The 19,518-nt window shown below is 33.5% G+C and overlaps 1 long non-coding RNA gene across 1 annotated transcript; it reads right to left on the bottom strand.

Moving 5' to 3' along the window:
• Nucleotides 1-1,073: 1,073 nt before the first annotated feature.
• LOC123541076 (uncharacterized) lies at nucleotides 1,074-9,318 on the bottom strand. The gene is made up of 6 exons (XR_008368781.1): nucleotides 9,170-9,318; nucleotides 8,680-8,757; nucleotides 7,852-7,979; nucleotides 5,866-5,985; nucleotides 4,195-4,287; nucleotides 1,074-2,428 (listed from the first exon to the last, which is right to left on the bottom strand). It is a non-coding gene; the product is annotated as an uncharacterized LOC123541076 (long non-coding RNA).
• Between the last annotated feature and the right edge of the window lie 10,200 nt (nucleotides 9,319-19,518).

The following is a 19,518-nucleotide window of genomic DNA, read 5'->3' as shown; positions in this document are numbered from 1 at the left end:
TTTAGTACTTTAGTAAACTATATCATTGCTAGTATCAAACTGCATGCTTTTTTGATTTGTCCACACATCCGTCAATCACTTATATATAGCACTAGTACATATAGGCCTATATTTGAGCGAGGTTTGCAACATTTTGTTCTATATGCTCGCCAAATGTATGTAGACCTATATACAAGATTTTTTTCTTTTAGTGTGATGTCACCTTTGTGATAAGCTAATAAGTCAATGTTATGTATCTGTTATAGAAAACAACGATTAACAAAGTATACATGTTCATTATCTATGTGTACCAAGTAGGCATTTCATGTAAATATGGATATAGAACTCGTCCAAGTGATCTTATATCACTGACGTATTTCTCCAAAAGTTGAAGCAGTCTCCATTTTCCGGGAGAGGTGCATTTCATGAATACTTGCTCCAACATTTTAGCTAGACTACTTGAAAAAGCTATATATTGTACTCTCCGGCGTCGTCATGAACATGTTAACATTTTATCGAAATTTTCTCAATTTCACTATATGCATGATTATCTTCTTTACCACTGCTCACTACTTCACGTAAGGATTGGTCTTGGCAAGGGGGCGACTTTTTCAACTGGTCTAAGGTTAGGCACCCCAAATATCGAGGTCACTGTGATGTGTGTAAAACAGAGTAGGATGTACTAATAGTTAGTGCGGAATATGTAACAAAAAATGTGAACGAAAATCAGGAATGGTGGTTAATGGGGATTGGATATAAGTGAAAGTGAGAAATATGTTGTTGTTGTTGTTTGAAGGGGAGGTGGGGGTGGATATGAGGAAATCTAAAGAATAATCAGTTTCTTTTTCTAGGGTGGGGTATGAGGGCTTCATTGAAACAATATAAGTAAATTTAAAATAAGAAAAAATGGTGGGATGGGGGTATATTGTCCGGTTACGATATAAGACGTAGGTGTGGAATATGTAAAACATATTTTGTTGTGATTGTGGTAGTAGCAGATGGGTGCAATTTGGTGGGACAGAGGTATGTGGGGATATGAGGTTTCTGATAAACAAAAAAGAGATATAAGATATCTGTTGAAATTTTATTGACAACTCACAAGACTTATTTGAAATTTTATCACATTTTTCTTCATAATTATAGATGTACAGGAACAGAATATTTATCTTCTTTTTTTTTCAATTTCAAAATATATAAGAATGTTATTATATGTATTTTAACATAATGAGTTAAAAGAATTATATATAAATGTATAGAATTGATAAACTAGTAAATTTCGTTATAAGGAAAAGAGATCATTTTAAAACTTAATCTAGAGATACTTTCAGACAATGTCTGCTTCATTTATGCAATTTCTGAACAGAACACTGGCATAAAACCACATTTTCAGCCATAAGTACAACCACTAGTAAAGTATTTATATAAGCTTGCTATACACCAAGTTTGGTGACAATATTTATAATTAAGAAAAGTGTACTTAGTTTAAAAGCTGCAAAGAAAGCTATGGTTCTTACTCCTTACTAATTTAATAATAACTGAGAAAAGTGTACACTGTTTAAAAGATGCAAGAAAGAGAGAGAGCTATGGTTCTTACTACTTACTGATCTAATTATAATTAAGACAAGTGTTACTGTGTATAAAGTTTAAAAGCTGTAACATTTACAGTATTTGAAAAGTGAATCTAAACTAAAAATTTAACCAAAAAAATACATAAAGACCACAAAGGGTCATAACAAAATTCATCCACCTCATACTAACAAAATGCATGTCTGAGTAATGATTCTTGGTCCATTTACTCGCATAATGAGAAACAAATGTACAAATCTCTGATAGTGTTAAATTAAAGTAGATCCAAACAATATTTTCAATAAAAAAAATCCCGAGTAAAAAAAGAGCCATAATATCAAAACAGAGTTATTGAACTTACACAGTGTCTGTCATGTCATCACAATCAACATATGTGTGAAATTCAAATCATTCCCAGTAACAGTTACTAGATCTATACCAGCTTATTACAAAAACGTTACCAAACATTGCTACCTTGACCTTTGAGATAAGGGTCTGGGTTCTGCACATGACACCCTGAATATTTATAATATACATCATGATCCATCCCGGGGACAATTACACTATTGTACAAATTTATATTACATTCTTTTCAGGGGAAATAGATATTTGATCACAACGCTAAAATGCGCACACAAATGTAGATACATTATTATACCCTCGTTTTCAAATGGGAAAACTGATCACTTTAGTTTATTGGTTTTTTTTTTATTTTTCTAACAGAAATAGCTGTTGGTCTTTGCTTTTCTTTTACTCAATGTCCTCTATTTCCAACAGCATCTTATTCTTTCCAGAGCATAAACATCGTCCTTTTTATCATCTTTGATCTGTTTTGTAGACTTCTGTTTTCTCAATCTGTTCAGAAAAGGTCTTTGATCCGAGTCTATAAAGTTAAATGAAAATGTATGAATGTGTTATCTTACACAATTGTTGTCTACTGAATCATCGGATATGATGTAATTTTCTTGCCTACCTAGCGGGGGAAAGTATACATTTGTTCGAGCATATGCAAGGGATAGATTTTTCTATCTTTCCATAAGAAAAAAACACTGTCTAAACTAGCGTCACTGAAATTATGTCATATAGGTTTTTCATTCCACATCATCCCTCAGGTAGGAAAACTCTTATCTTACACAAGCAGGCATGTAATAAACACATATTCTCCAAAATAAGGCAATATTGAATGGAGTGAGTGATGAATATCACATCATATCCAATGGCTCAACAGACTGCAATTGTTTTATTAAAGTAACATTATCAGATCTGTCTGATCTAGCTTTTGTATATTTCTCTGCTTCTATTTTTCATCAATGATAATAAAATCAACTGACAATTGCTGGCATATCTTTCTATGTATAACATAATGCTTCAAGAAACAAGAGCTGTCCGTAAGACTGCGCACTCCACTATTCGGCGGTTTGACTGTAAAATGAATTTATGTCTCATGTCATATGCAGATGATGATTATAAGGAAATATCTTTAATTTCAAGTCATTATCTTGTCAAGTACCAAAGATATGTCTATAAATGAAGCTTTCGAAAAAATTCAACATGAAAATAATTCCAAGTATAACAACCTGGTGACCTTGACCTTGGGTATAATGGGTCCAGCTCCTGCACATACTTTGTTTGTATGCTGGACAATGTTTATGTCAGTTTACAGTAAGATATAAGCAATAGTAACAAAAATACGACAGAAAAACAAAGGTTGCCGAAAAACTTTAACCTTAAAAATAATGTAAGTATAACACCTTGGTGACCTTGACCTTGGGTATAATGGGCCCAGCCCCTGCACATACTTTGTTTGTGTGCTGGACAATGTTTATGTGAACACACAGTAAGATATAAGCAATAGTAACAAAGATATGACAGAAAAACAAAGGTTGCTGAAAAACTTTAACCTTAAAAAAAATGTAAGTATAACACCTTGGTGACCTTGACCTTGGGTATAATAGGTCTAGCCCCTGTGCATACTTTGTTTGTATGCTGGACAATGTTAATGTGAGCTTACAGTAAGATTTAAGCAACAGTAACAAAGGTATGACAGAAAAACAAAGGTTGCCGAAAAACTTTAACCTTAAAAATAACCCAAGTATAACACCTTGGTGACCCTGACCTTAAGTATAATGGGCCCAGCCCCTGCACATACTTTGTTTGTATGCTGGACAATGTTTATGTGAACTTACAGTAAGTTATAAGCAATAGTAACAAAGATATGACAGAAAAACAAAGGTTGCCGAAAAACTTTAACCTTAAAAATAACTTTGGTATAACACCTTAGTGACCCTGACCTTGGGTATAATGGGACCAGCCCCTGCAAATACTTTGTCTGCATGCTGAACAATGTTAATGTGAAGTTACAGTAAGATATAAGCAATAGTAACAAAGAAAGACAAAGATTGCCGAGAAACTTTAACCAAGAAAGCTCATGTTGACGCCGGGGCGAGTAGAATAGCACCCCTATTCTCCGAATAGTGGAGCTAAAATGTTAAATAAATAATGATATTCAACAATGTTAAAATCACTGAGATCCAAACTGCAGACCAACCTCCTGGTTATGTTTTTAACATTTTATGACATGTGCAATTCTTGTTAAGCATGAAATAAATCTAGGTTGTGCACAGTAGGAGTTAACACTGATGTTCTTACCATTTACTTTTTCTTCTACTTCTCATACTGACAACAATATTATCCCCTCCACCACCAATCAATGGAAAAATTCATAATTTTTTGTTGTTGTTGCTGAAATAAAATTATAAAATAATGCTTTTGAAGTTCATATTTTAAATAATTTAATCACAAGAATGAAAAATAATTTCATAAAACTGTACCATAAAGGCAGGTAATCAGAAAGAACAGACTGAGCAACACTTTCTCCTATGTCAATCAATATTCAAACCTACATGGGAACACTTATCTAAAATAGGATTTAAAAAGAACTAATGTATAACATGCTCACAGCTAACAAGAGGGCCATGATGGCCCTAGATCGCTCACCTGACTTTCACAGCTTGACTTAAAACTAAACACGACGCTTTTCAAAGTTTTCCATACAGCCAAACAGGGAAAACTGGTGACTATTTTAATCTAGAATATCCAGTTTCAAATTTGACCTAGAGTTTAATGAAAATCAAACATAGAAAATGTGGCCTCTAGATTGTTCACAAGGTTTTTATATGCTTTAACATTGTGAGCTAGTTTTTTTTACCTCAGATAATCTCGTTTCATCTTAACCTATATACAAAGTGACCCATAATATTCTGATAAAAATATATAATGAATATATCAAATGAAAAACGTGACCTCTAGAGTGTTAACAATATTATTCTATGATTTGACCTAGTGACATAGCTTCTAAGTCATGTGAGCCAGTTACAAAAGTTACTTAGATTTCATACAGACAAATAGTCTGGCAAAGTTTTAACTAGTGACCTAGTTTTTTACCCCATGTAACCCAATTTGGTACTGACCTAGACTTCACAGAGATAAATATTATGAAAAACTGTATGATGATCAAGAGGAAAATGTGGCCTATATAGTGTTAAAAAGGTTTTTTCTGTGATTTGTCCCAGTAACATAGTTTAATACCTCAGGTATTCAAGTTTTGAAACTGACCTAGATTTCATAGAGACAAACATTTTTGCAAAGTTTTATGTAGATCAAGAAGAAAATGTGGCCCCTACAGAGTTAACAACTTTTTCTATGATTTGACCTAATGATCTAGCTTTTAACTACAAATAACCAAGTTTCAAAGGGTGAAACCTGACCTAGGTTTTAGGAGACAAATGTTCTGACAAAGTCCTACGAAGATGAGGTAGACAATGTGGCCTTAAGTATTTACAAGATTTCCTATTAACTGACCTAGTAACCTAGTTTTTCACTCAGATGACCCAGCAACAAACATGTCAGTGATTTTATTAGACTGTTGAAGACGGACGATGACAGAGTGATAACAATATCTCACCTTGAGCATTTTGTGCTCAGGGGAGCTAATATTAAATAGGATTTGAAAGTCCTGATAATATGCGCATATCAACTTCATATTGATGCTGTATACCAAGTTTCATTTAAATTTGATGGAAATAGTGATAGCAGAGTACACAAGGAATTGTGACAGTCTTATAGTTTATACATTATATACACCTCCCATGTCTTCGACACCAGGGCTATTAAACTGAATCATTCATTGTCTTAGTATATAAATAAAATTTAATTTTCATTCAATATAATGGAGGATTAAATTTTTAAAACTTAAATTCATAAAGCCTAATTATAGGCTAGGGTGTTTATTGAATCTTCAATTTATTTCAGTAGCAATACCTGTCAATTATATTATTTCCTTATACCACTTCTGCCATATGCACAGTATAACGAAATAGAGCTGGGTTGGAAGTTCTCCTTTCTTTACAGAAACTTCTTTGGTTGGGGTAGCTGGTAGACCTAAATTCATTAAATATTGATTTTAAAATCATACATGTTACATAATCTTTGAAAATCAGTTTTTTTACAGATCAGTTAATATGAAATATGAAACAAGAGGGCCATGATAGCCCTATATCGCTCACCTGTTATCATTGCACCTGAGGACCAGAAGGTCCTCAGAAAAAATATCTAAGTCCAAAGGACAGGAACAACAAAGGGAAGAAATTTAACCAGAAAGAAAAAAAAATCTTACAAGGTATAGATATGTTAAAATACACCTAAAAATTGGAGGTACCATCCATGTTGTACCACAGAAAACTGGTCTCGTGTTTTCCCTACGGCCAATAATAAAAAAGTTACTAAAAATAAGCTATTTATAGTAACGTAAAAGGGAAGTAATTAAAAAAAAATATTGTAAGTGTACAAAAGAAGGATCTACCAAATAAATCTGTTGACATAAATGAAATTTCAGATCAGTATCTTCATTAGTTATGGAGATATAACAATTTTAATTTGAAGTAAAGGGAGGTAATTTGACATAAAATCAGTCCACAGTTATTACCCTGATTGTCTCAGTCCAACTAATAACAATAATGAAATTTCAAATAAGTCCTGTAAGTACTTACTGATATAAATCCATTTTGATTACAATCTGGGGAGGTAATCAGATATAAAATAACTCTGGAACCTATGATTGGATCTGATTTGTCATGGAATCCAAGATTTATTGTTGCTGAAGTTATTTTGGAAGTTTGTATCAAATAAAACCATAAATGAAGTCTCTGTATGGCTGCAAAAGCCAAAATAGCCAATTTTGGACCTTTAAGGGGCCATAACTCTGGAATCCATGATGGAATCTGGCCAGTTGAAGAAAGGAAGCAAGATCTTGTAGTGATACAAGTTGTATGCAAGTTTAGTTAAAATCAAATCATAAATGAAGCTGCTATTGTGCAGACAAGGTCAAAATACCTAATTTTGGGCCTTTCAGGGGCCATAACTCTGGAACCCATTGTGGGATCTGGCCAGTTCAAGAAAGGAACCGAGATCTTATGGTGATACAAGTTGTGTGTAAGTTTGGTTAAAATAAAATCATAAATGAAGCTGCTATTGTGCAGACAAGGTCAAAATAGCTAATTCTGGCCCTTTCAGGGGCCATAACTCTGGAACCCGTAATGGAATCTGGCCAGTTCAAGAAAGGAACCAAGATCTTATGGTGATACAAGTTGTGTGCAAGTTTGGTAAAAATCAAATCATAAATAAAGCTGCTATTGTGCAGACAAAGTCAAAATAGCTAATTTTGGCCCTTTCAGGGGCCATAACTCTGGAACCCATAATGGGATCTGGCCAGTTCAATGACGGAACCGTGATCTTATGGTGATACAAGTTGTGTGCAAGTTTGGTTAAAATAAAATCATAAATGAAACCACTATCATGCAGACAAGAAATTGTTGACGCACGCACGGACGGACTGGCGACGGACGAAGGGTGATCACAAAAGCTCACCTTGTCACTATATGCTAATAAAAACAAGGAGTCCTTGTGTGGAGTTGATTAGCACAAGGGGTAAGTCCTTATATATCTTTATATACTTCTGCATGAAAAATAATTTTGTATGGGATTATTTCTATCTACCAAAACAATGGCCTGTTTTGCAGCATACCAGTTTTCAGCCCAACCATTTTAGGATTCATTGTAAGTATATAAAAACAATGGTTCTATCTAACAGTAATATTACACTTTACCCAGAAAATCAGCTATATTCATGTTGAGAATTGTTTAAGTTTTGCCATCCAATGTGCAGAAATTCTATTTTATGTAAGAAAGGGAAGTATAGCAAGAATTGTTGTTTCATGTGTGTTTACATTATTTGAACTGGCAACTTACCTATAATTGAGTCTGTGCCATCATTGAAACCCTTCCTCTCAGTCTGTCTTTTTTTTTGTTTTTCAAGAAGGTAATTTATGATGGGGTTAATGTCACTCTTGGACAACCAGCAGTCTTATTTTCCATTGCTATATAGTAAAAAAAGAACTGATATTTGATTTTTTCATCAATGAATACTACAAGTATTAAAACTATTGATCTTGTTAGGTATCTTAATTAAAGTACTGTTACTGTAATATCAGTGAAGACTTGTGCAATGTTTTAGCGATTTAAGCAATTATTACACATCAGAGACATACCACATCAAATGCTGATGCTGAGAAAAAACCTGCAGGTTTTGATTTTCATTTAACCCATCTTTTCAGATACGAAGTTTGCAGTTAATAGCCCATAAACAGTCGTAATACATTTATGAGTAATAATGATCTTGTCACTATCACACTTCTGTAGAAACAACTTTTGTTGCTTAGTCAACATTTTCTCCCCCCTTGAGAACAAGCAAATACTGCTGTTTAAGTTAGGCAAGGATATTTCCCACTTTTGGTTCAGTGTAGAAAACCAGTAAGTTTAGATTATTAAGTAATATAATTCAGTCTTTATCAATTGCAAATTTTTATCCAGTTTATTTTGTGGGTGCTTTATATGGCAGAGAATGACTTTCACAATACCTACATACACCCATTACATTCAAACAAATCCAGCAAAAGATTGCTTGAATTGTTAGCTTGACTCATATTTCATAAAAACAAAATGGATAGAGTTAAATTTACAAATGTAGTAAGTAAAGATGCTGAATTACATAAACTGAAAGAAGTCAATGGGACTAACCTGTATTTTGACTGTCATTTTTGATGTTCTCAAACATCTTAATTTCAGTTGATGTGCAGAGAAGAAGCTTCTTCAGATCTATAAAATTAAATCAAATAAATGATATAAAAGCAAGATCCAATAATTTCAAAGCCAAAAATTTCACTTTAATACTTCAAGTGTCTAAACAGTTAATAGCGAACTGTTACCAGTTTAGCTGATTTAGTGATAACTTGTCAATAAATTGCTTATGTAAAATGCTAGGTGAAAATCTAATTCAATATCTAGGTAATGAATATCCACAGGGATTGTTCTGAATAAATTTTATTATCACTGTCAGTCCAAGGTTTTTAAAAAGTCACATTCACAATATTTACATTATGTATATCTCGCAATTCTTCTTGCTAACAAGTATGTGAAATGGAATCACAGGTTAAAAATACTTTCTGATAGCGATATTAAAACAGACTAATATGCAACAGAAATTTTAAACATAGAAATTCAAAATTACTTTGTCCTACAACACAGGGCAAACAGGACCATAGACTGCAACTTCATTTCCCCAAGTCCACCTTTCAGTTCCCTGTAAAAATAAATGACACAAAAACATTTTAATTCATATACATGTATTGGTTTATTACACTTTTTTTTTATTTAAAACAATCTGGTAGGCATGTCATTGTGCAATGGTATGCTTCACCCTTCGTTCAAAGCACCAATACCCCAGACTTTTATCCCAATGTTAGTAATTTTACTTGGAGGAGTAGGGTGCTAACTTAAGACAGTTTCATAGTCAGACATTGTTACCATTGGACGGTCACACATTAAACCGGAATCCACTTAAAAACCGGAATACACCGGAATACACTTTCCATAACCGGAATACACCTGTATTTTTTTAATTAAAGGTATTTTTGAAGGTATTTTGATTTAATTCAATCACATATATCATAAATAATTAACATACGAAAGGAAAATAAAATATGTTCACGCAAAATGATTTTATACGACATTAAAGTTCGGCGACCGCGCGGGAAATTTTCATAACCGAAATACACCTGTATTTTATCAATAAATGGTATTTCTGTAAGTTTTCTGATATGATTCAATCAAATATATCATAGATAATTAATATACGAAAGGAAAATAAAATACTTTATCGCAAATCGATCTTATAAGCGATTGAAATGCGGCGATCGCGTCGGAAATTATCATAACCGAAATACACGCGTATTATATTAATAACTGGTATTTAAAGGGTTTAATGCAGAACTCATTCGTATATATTATGGATAATATCGAAATGGAAAATAAAATACTTGATTAACTTAATGATTTACTTTATTAACGCAAAACGAATTGATACGAGATTGAAATTCGGCTAGCGCACGGGAACATGAATGAATGTTTGAGAGAAGTTTATTAAAAGTTAATTCTGTATACGAGATTATAACTCTGCGATCTTACCGAAATAATGTACGCTTACGAGAATGACCGTAATCTAGAGTAGATATCTCCAACAAATAAAGTTTATTTATTTATGATCATCAATTGGTCTATTCGGGTTTATTCTGAAAGATTTTTAATATCCATCAAATGCTTTTAAGGCAAATAATAAACGTTATCATGCACTCATATTGACTGCAAGACCGATTCCAAATCGGCATTTTTTTTTTTTTTTTTTTTTTTAGAAAAATTCGATGCACTGATTTTTTTAATTCTAAATCATTTTAGTTGATCATTGTAATTAATCGTCCGTCATAAACAAATCCGTTACAATCAACTAAATTACCAGTAATTCCAACCGGGATGTAAATTAAAAAAGTAAATTTTTAAAGCTAAAGTTGTTTACAAATTAACTGACACCTCGTTTGCAATAGTTGGTAGTTTGTAATAAATGCACTTAGATTTTTCTGAAAACAAGTTATCTTTTTTTATATATGATTTAAAAACTTTTGGGTTGAAGTCTATGACGAAATACCGACATAATAAGTTCAATTGTGTTTCTTTAAATACCGACGCGCGGCTGCTAATTGCTGTCTTGTAATCAAAAAAGTGTTGACACGGCAGTCTTTGAATTGCCGACTGCTGTTTGTCACACGAAACTGCGGGTCTTTGATATGTTACAAAGTTACCTTAGATGAGTATTAACACCCCCAAATAATTTCTAAGCTAAATCTGTATTTATACCTATTTCTTTAAGATTCTTGTAAAATTAAATCGTGTAGTACAGAAAAAGTTATAACATTTTAAAAATTACGGACTGAAATTGCAGGTGCCCCTGCGCAAATTACACAATAACATTTTACCGATCAAGAATATACCGTCTTACAAATGATACTTATAACAGAACAGATATATTAATGTACCCGTATACAACAGAAAGGAAAACTTGTTTATTTGTTAGAATATCGGTATTGATCACGTGTCATTACCAAACATAATGCAATCAACAATACAATCGGTGATAAGATATGACAAGTGTCAACCGGCAATCCAATCAACATGTTCATCCCGTCAAAAGGGCGTATGATTGTAATTTGATTGTACATTTGAACCTAGAGTTGATAGATTCAAGATTTTTGTTACAACTACGTACATTTATAAAGAGCGGCAAATGCTTATTATTGTCTAATTGTACTTTTGACAAATCTTTACTTAACGAATAAATCATAAACTGTTAAAATTACATCTGGCACTTTATTTGTTCATTTATAGAGAATTGTTCATGGTCGTTATAATACAAGAAATTGAAAACTAAAATGGACCGCGTCACGATAAAAGCGTATTGTATCGCGTCGTTAGTTATAATTAGTTATAACTGATCATTGTGTAGTCGATAGCTAGAGTAATTTTAAGGTGGCTGCGGTTCTTAGACAAAAATTATTAAATAATAATGATCACAAAAGAATTTTGCTAAATAAAAAATGAAGACTGTTTCTTTTTCTGAAAATGCATTCATTCTTGGCGTTAAAATAATTCCCGTTACCTGAAATATGAAATTTCATTATAAATACATCTGCGCTCGTGCAATTGTTGCTTATATGGTTACACTATATTTCATCAAGTAATATTATATAATACCATTTAAAGATTATTTTGAAATAATATTTAAACCAAAAAAAAAAAAAATCAAAATTTTAAAGAAATTTACCTACCGAAGTTAAAAGCTAACAAAATAATGACGATTGTAGTTCATTCACGAGTGCGCAAATTTCACGTGCGCTCAAGAAATTTTCATCCTCGTATAAAAACGTTTCGCGCTTTTTAATTTGCTTTTTTAAATTAATTATTCATTTTAAATATGATTGAATCCTGTCATTAACCCTAAAAAATACGATTTATTAAAGAAACACAGGTGTACATTAGAGAATTTTAGGACACAGAAATTCATTCACGAATGCGCAAATTTCCACTGCGCTCGCTGGTTTTCAATCGTGTACAAGACGTAATGCGCAAAAGTATTTTAATTTCCTTTTGAAAATTAATTATTTATGATATATATGTTTGAATTCAGTCATAAACAACTTCAAAAATACCATTTGTTGAAGTAATACGGGTGTATTTCGGTTATGGTAATTTCCCGAGCGGTCGCCAAATTTCATCTGGTATAAAATCGTTTTGCCTTAAAATATTTTATTTTCCTTTTGTAAACTTACTATTTATATTACACAGAAATGATTTCTGCAAAAAATCTCTACAAAATACCATTTATTAATAAAATACGGGTGTATTTCGGTTATGAAAATTTCCCGTGCGGTCGCCGAACTTCAATCTCGTATAAAATCATTTTGCGTGAACGTATTTTATTTTCCTTTCTTATGTTAATTATTTATGATATATATGATTGAATTATATCAAAAACACTTCAAAAATACCTTTAAATTAAAAAATACAGGTGTATTCCGGTTATGTAAAGTGTATTCCGGTGTATTCCGGTTTTTAGGTGGATTCCGGTTTAATGTGTGACCCCCATTGGACCACCGTTACGTCCGTATCCACTCTTTCATTTGGTGTCTAGGTAGGTTTGCACTCTACTTTTTTGGCAATGACTAGTAATAGTTTTTTATGTGCGTGAACGACTTATCTTTGCACGTTTACACCTAATTTCAAATGTCATTTTCATACACTGAAATTCATGAGAACTCATTCACAAAAAGCTGCTGAAGAACACACTTTGATCGACACAACAGACATAAATTCATGGAAATGGCTATGAGTCCGGTAACCAGACCTCTAAATTCGGAGTATAGAGGTCCTGCGTTACCAGTGTATATGACAATTGCCAGGGATAAGCTGTAATAAGTTGTCAGAAAGTTGCCGTAATTTATGTTAATTTTTTGGTAAATATCAAATGGCAAATCTATTTTTAAAAATAGTTCTCACTTGTGTTGGAGATATGAAACTCTACCTGCGATTTCCGTTAGTCACCGTTATTTATTTTAGCAGTAAAACCAATTCATCAAATTATGAGCATAATCCAAATTTAAAATACTAAAGAAAAGCTTAATTTTATTTATTATTTTAATCATTCAATCCTGAGAAAAACAAGAAATTGATGAAAGATCCATTATTATGCACAAATGACTTATTTTTAATAATTCAGCAAATTCGTAATCGTGTTTTTCTCCGGGTTAAAGGATTACAATTTTTTTCAATGTTTTTAATACCAAAAAAAAAAAACTAGATCTATACATAGAGCTCTGAATTTGGCTACCCCTATCGGGCCTCAGTCAGCATGACAATACATGCCATCAGCTGTTTAGATGGAATAGAAGCTATGACTAGAAAAAAACGACAGCAATATTTTGAAATCAACACATGTTTTGCTAGATAAATGAAAGTTTCCTCTCTGCAAACACTATTCATATTGATTACCGGGCCTCTAGACAGTCCTAAAAGGGTTGTCTAGGGGTCCGGTAACTTCCGGACAACTAGACGGTTACTCGACCCCTAGCCACTGCCTAAGGCTAAATTCATCCGGTTACCGGATCCCTAGTCCAACTAATTTGACGTGATCCTAGGAAATACTGAGATTTTTTTTTCCATATGGGCAATATTCCCACTCACGTCAAACACTCAAAAGATCAAAATAGCTGAAGCAACTTCCAGTGAAATTTTCATCGCTGCCGACGCTATAGGTTTGAATGCTGATTATGTCACGAATTGGCCATAAAATCAAATAATACTTACATGTATCGAAAGGGGATTCAATTCCTCATTGATTTATGTAAAAATTATCAAATAATATCCAAAATTATGAATTTTATGGTGATTTAAACCTATTTATGTACTGTACACGATTAATGTTTATCGTGTCTACACGCCAATATGCGAAAGTGATAAAACCAATAACTTTACACGACCGTGTACTGTGATTTATCCTCCATTATTTTGGTTCTTCAAAGTTTTGACGTTTAGATTGCCCCGTCACAAATATAAAACAATCTAACTCGAATTATTTTGACTAGACGCTTTACATGATATAGGTTTAATTGCCGATTATTTCACGAATTGGCATAAATTCAAATAAAACTTACATGTATTGAAAGGGGATTCAATTCCTCATTGATTTATGCCAAAATTACCAAATAATATCCAAAATTACTAATTTTCTGGTGATTTAAACCTATGTATGTAGCCTACTGTACACGATTAACATTTACCCTGTCTACAGAAGACTAGACAAGCTTACTGTCGCTGAGTGGCTGCTTTTTAATTTCTGACTTTTGCAGCCACCGTCACAATATAAAACAAACTGTATACGTCGGATTAGTTCGACTAACAGAAGACTACATGTTGAAAAAACGGCGTTAAACCCAAAACAAACAAAAACAGAAGACTACACGTCAATATTCGCAAGCGATAAAACCAATATCTTTAAATGACTGTGTACTGTGATTTATCTTCCATTATTTTCGTCTTTCAAAGTTTTGTCGTTTTGATTGCCCGTCACAAACACAGGTAGCAGTATCGTAGACCTAAAAAAAAAAAAAAACATCCAACACCATCAAAAAATTTTTTTCTATAATTTACTATTTCCTCTACAAGGTTTTTTTCCTATCTCAGGGTCGATTTTTCAATGGGTCACAATCAACAAATGCCCTGCGACATCTATATGAAGTAATTTTTATCATAAAATATACCGGTAAAATAACAAATCTGCAAATTCCCATCAAATTTGGTCTGTTTATTTACGAATTATACCATAAAATATAAAGTCAGTGCGCGGGGACATCACTGAGGTGACTGGCGAGCGAGTAAAATAAACACATATCTGATGATATGTAGAGTTTCTGTCAGTGTCGGAACATTCAGAAGCGCAACTATCAAAGGTCAATAGTAAATAATTAATATTACCTGGAAGAAAACTGGTAAGTTAATTGCATGTATATGCTTCACTCAGAAATATTATTCCAGTCTCATTATTTTTGCATGCAGTTCGCCATGATTGTTTTCGATGTTCCGAATGAGAACCGAATGACGTATCGAAATATTATTTTGTGTCAAATGTTTTCATTGGCTGAGCATGACTGTACACTGTCATGGTGCCCGACTTCCAGTTGGCGTTCAAGTACGGTAAGTGGGAACCATTACATGTTTACAATGGCGGCAGTTTCAAAAACCGTTTACAGGCGCAGTTTTTTCGATACCTTTGCCAAATTAGAAGAATAAAGCACACAGCCTTCTGAAACTCAATCAAAAATACTTTAAAATGGCACTTGTTACTTGGTAAATAATGATCTTTGTGAATAATAAAAGTTTATTAAAAGTTATATGGCCACGGTATCAAAGTACTGTAAGCACTTTCGATAATGACGTTCACTATTCAATAATGTGTTCTTCCCCCTGTGGAAACCACAGGTAGCAGTATCGTAGACCTAAAAAAAAAACACCATCCTACAACTGACTACTGTACTGCTAACTTCAAGATATCAAACAGACATTGTGAAAACTGAGTCTAAGGCACAACTATTTTATGAAAGCAGCAAAATGCTTTCATTTGTATACATTTATATACACTGTTTGCAATAGAAATCAACACTTTCATCTTGGTATTTATCCCACTGTTTCTTGGAACGAAGCCCTGCACAATTCCTGTGGTACCACACTAAACATGCACTGCACTGAATCCACTGAATTCCTCCTTTACCCATCTTTTGACAATGACCACATACATCGTCATCTGAAGATGAAACACTTTCTTGTGAAGGGGATTGAACTGGGTGGGATACTGATGGTGTTAAAGGCCCAAGACCTTCATCTGGTAAGAAGAGTTCAGCTGATGAAGTTGATGGTTGTGGCTCCTCTGAGATGCATTCTACAGCAGGAGATGTTGACTGCTGAGGGTCAGAAGAGGAATCTTTCTTTGATGAAGTTTTCTGTGAAGTTGATGGCACTTCTTCAAATACTTGGAAGTGTGGCATATGACTGGAGTCAATTATGGCCTTTTTGACAATTTCAATGAGGCAGATTTCTTGGTATTTTGCTTACCACTTATCCCATATGCTTTTCCAAGTTTTTTCAATCTCTTTCCTTTTCATCGTTCTAAAACATTCACATTACTCATTATCAATCCTCTGAGAAGTGAATGTGACATTTCCTTCCTTTCAGTTTTATCCTCCACTATTTTCTTGAAAGATAGAGACTTTTCAGTGGTTTGCTGTTTTTGCTGTCTTATCATAATTTGTTTTCTATGTGCCATGGTCTTGGCTACAGAGAAGGAGTGCAATAAATCTTTTCTGAACTGGTTGAACATTACCATTAAAAACTTGTTAGTGAGATCACTGAAGACTGAGTGGATATTATGAACTTTGTTCACTGTTGAACGGAGAACTTCCCTTACTAATACTTCATCTTCACAATCAAGAACAGTCCCCAAATCATCTGTTAACAAATTCTTTGTTACAACACTGACAAAATCTGCTAATAATTGTTCAGACTTCAGAAGTCTGTCATGGCAATATCTAAAAATAAACTGACCATGAACATTCAAATTTTTGTCAACTAGCAATTCTAAGCATTTACTGCACAATTTCAAGGAAAATTCAAACATCTCATCTGACACACTAACTAGTCCCCTTGTCATATACTGCCTTCTGTCAATATCTGCCAAAGAATCTTTATCACTGGAAAACGTTTTCAAATATTGCTCCTCTTCCTTCACTGAGTTCAAAATTGAAATCTTCTCTTTTGAATCAAAGTAATTCTGTTGGCCGGTAGCACTTGAAGAAAACATGTTCGACCTGTAACTTGCAGTGTAGTGCTTATTTAATGTGCTTACACAGTACCCAGCCACATACCTTATCCTGGCTTTTGATGCATCAGTTATGACTCTTTCGTGAATTTGTTTGTCCTTGTCCCCATATATCTTTGTTTTTTCATGTAAAAGAAATTTCCTCACACCATCAGTTAATTTTGTACATATGTATGAATGAGCTCCTGAAAAATTGGGGTACTTTTCAAACATGAGTAAACATGAAACTCTATAACTGTCACCGAGCTGATATTTGTGAATTTCAGTGTAAATCCCTGTTAACTTATCTGCTTTAATTTCAGTACCTGGTGTAGCTTCTAGGTCATTCATAATATTTGATATTGCTTCAAACAGTGTCAAACAAAATGTTTTACAGTACCGCAAATTGTTTGATAAAAGGTCTCTTGTAATGAAATTGACCTGTTCTTGGACTGCGGTCACTGGTATTTCTGTGAGACATTCTTTAAGAATGTTCTCAATCTCAAAGCCCTCAGGCAGTTGCTGCTGTTCATCAGCATCAACAAAATTCAGAGATGCAATTATATCATTGAAATCATCTTCCAAATCCTCCTCAGTTACTGGCACATCATACTCCATTTCATCACCAAACCAGAATGTCTCAACTGTCTCATCAGGATCTCTGAAATATGTCAGTAACACATATTTCTTTAATATGTTTCACATCACTCATTGATTAGGTTATTACGGTAAATACTTGGCCATAAGTCGACTACTCTTTTCAGCTACATTTATTATTTTATATTTTTTTCAAAATTTGCCATGGATTTTACATAAAAAGCACATATAAATTTATAATATTTAACAAACCTTTCAAATGATATTTCGACTTATGGCCGAGTAATTACGGTAGGCTTTTTGCCATTTCTTGTCAGTGTTGTGGTAACGCTAATGCTAATGCATATTATTTTTTCAATAATGCCAAGTAAGGAGTGCGGTGATGTAGGGGATAAGGTGTCGGCCGCTCAATCCAGAAGTTGCTGGTTCAAATCCCACTTGGGTCACAAGCATAACTTCTCATAACACACCAGTACTAGTTTTCCAGGAAGTTGACTTGAAAGCGACTCAATAAGCTTCAAGCTTTCTTCACAATCAAGCTAAAATAAATTAGTAGTAACTCAACTAAGTAATGATTAATGCCACAAATTTAGCATTAAAAATAATGCTAATTTAATGCCAAGGTTGGTAATGCTAACGCTAATGCTTAGCATTACTGGGGCATTATTTTCTCAATCACTGGAGAGAAAAACACTGTTATTTGTACTGGTAAAGCCCTCTACAGACGGTAGGTTTTTGTTGTAAATAGAAGCATAATGGAAGAAGGATGACACTGAAAAGTTAAATGATTTGAGCCGCGTCATGAGAAAACCAACATAGTGCGTTTCCGACCAGTATCCGCACAGTCTGGTCCATGATGTTCGCTAACGGTTTCTGTAATTGCAATAGACTTTGAAAGCAAACATCATTGATCCTGACCAGACTGCGCGGATGCACAGGCTGGTCTGCATCCATGCTGGTCGCAAAGCCACTATGTTGGTTTTCTCATGGCGTGGCTCATTTGTGTCATGCGTAATCAAATTCATGGGACATAAAAAGGTGAATATTATTTTTTATTATAAATGGTTACATGCTTTTCAGTACAGTCTTGATGCACTATGTTTACTAGGTAAATCTCTGTTATTTATATGGGAATGGAATACTGTCTGTATGTGAAAAATGTACAATTTCAAAATTGTACATCTTTGAGATAATTAGTGTTGTACAACAAAAACCTACCGTCTGTAGAGGGCTAAAGCAGTTTCTAATAGATTAATATTCTATTATAAATTTTATGAACCAGTCTAAGTGTATAATAGCCAATTATGTTCAGTGTAAATATGAAAGTTGTTTTCTTCTTGGTAAACATTCATATGGGCAATTTAATTGGGAAACACTATTTAAAATATTTGCACAACTTCTGTAACAAAAATAGATACTGAAGCCTGGGCCAGCTGCAAGCTTACAAATAATAGGCATTAAGTGGTTGAATATAGTTTGACATAATTTGTTATATTAACAAAAATATGAAACATGATCTATTGTTATCTTTAACGCCTCTATAATGCTAATGCACCCCTATGTAATGCTAATTTAACCCTTAGCCTGCTAAATTTCTAAAATGGACTGGTCTTTCATTCAATTTGGGCAATGCCATTTATCATTTGAAGGGGTGTTCACTGAAAATTTACTGACTGAATAGCGAACAGTGCAGACCATGATCAGACTGCACGGATGTGCAGGCTGATCTTGGTCTGCACTGGTCGCAAAGGCAGAATCACTTGCCGCCAGCAGGCTAAGGGTTAATGCATTATTTTGAAAATTATGTGTAATGCTAAGGCTAACTTAATGCCAATTTTTCCCTTAAGTGATGCTAAATTAATGCATTATTTTTGCAAGTAATGATTAACAACCCTGTTTCATGTATTTGTTTTTTAAATTTTGGCAAGATATCTTAAAATGTTCTTTTTTTTTACAGGTTAATGTCCAGAGTTGATTTAAGTGGCTGCATCAACAATAATAGTCTTTATACATCTTACACTCTGGAG

This window comes from Mercenaria mercenaria, unplaced genomic scaffold (assembly GCF_021730395.1).
Source record: "Mercenaria mercenaria strain notata unplaced genomic scaffold, MADL_Memer_1 contig_1079, whole genome shotgun sequence".
Classification (NCBI taxonomy): Eukaryota; Metazoa; Mollusca; class Bivalvia; order Venerida; family Veneridae; genus Mercenaria; species Mercenaria mercenaria.
Note: the sequence above shows the minus strand (reverse complement) of the source record. Positions and strands in the feature narration are given on the sequence as shown.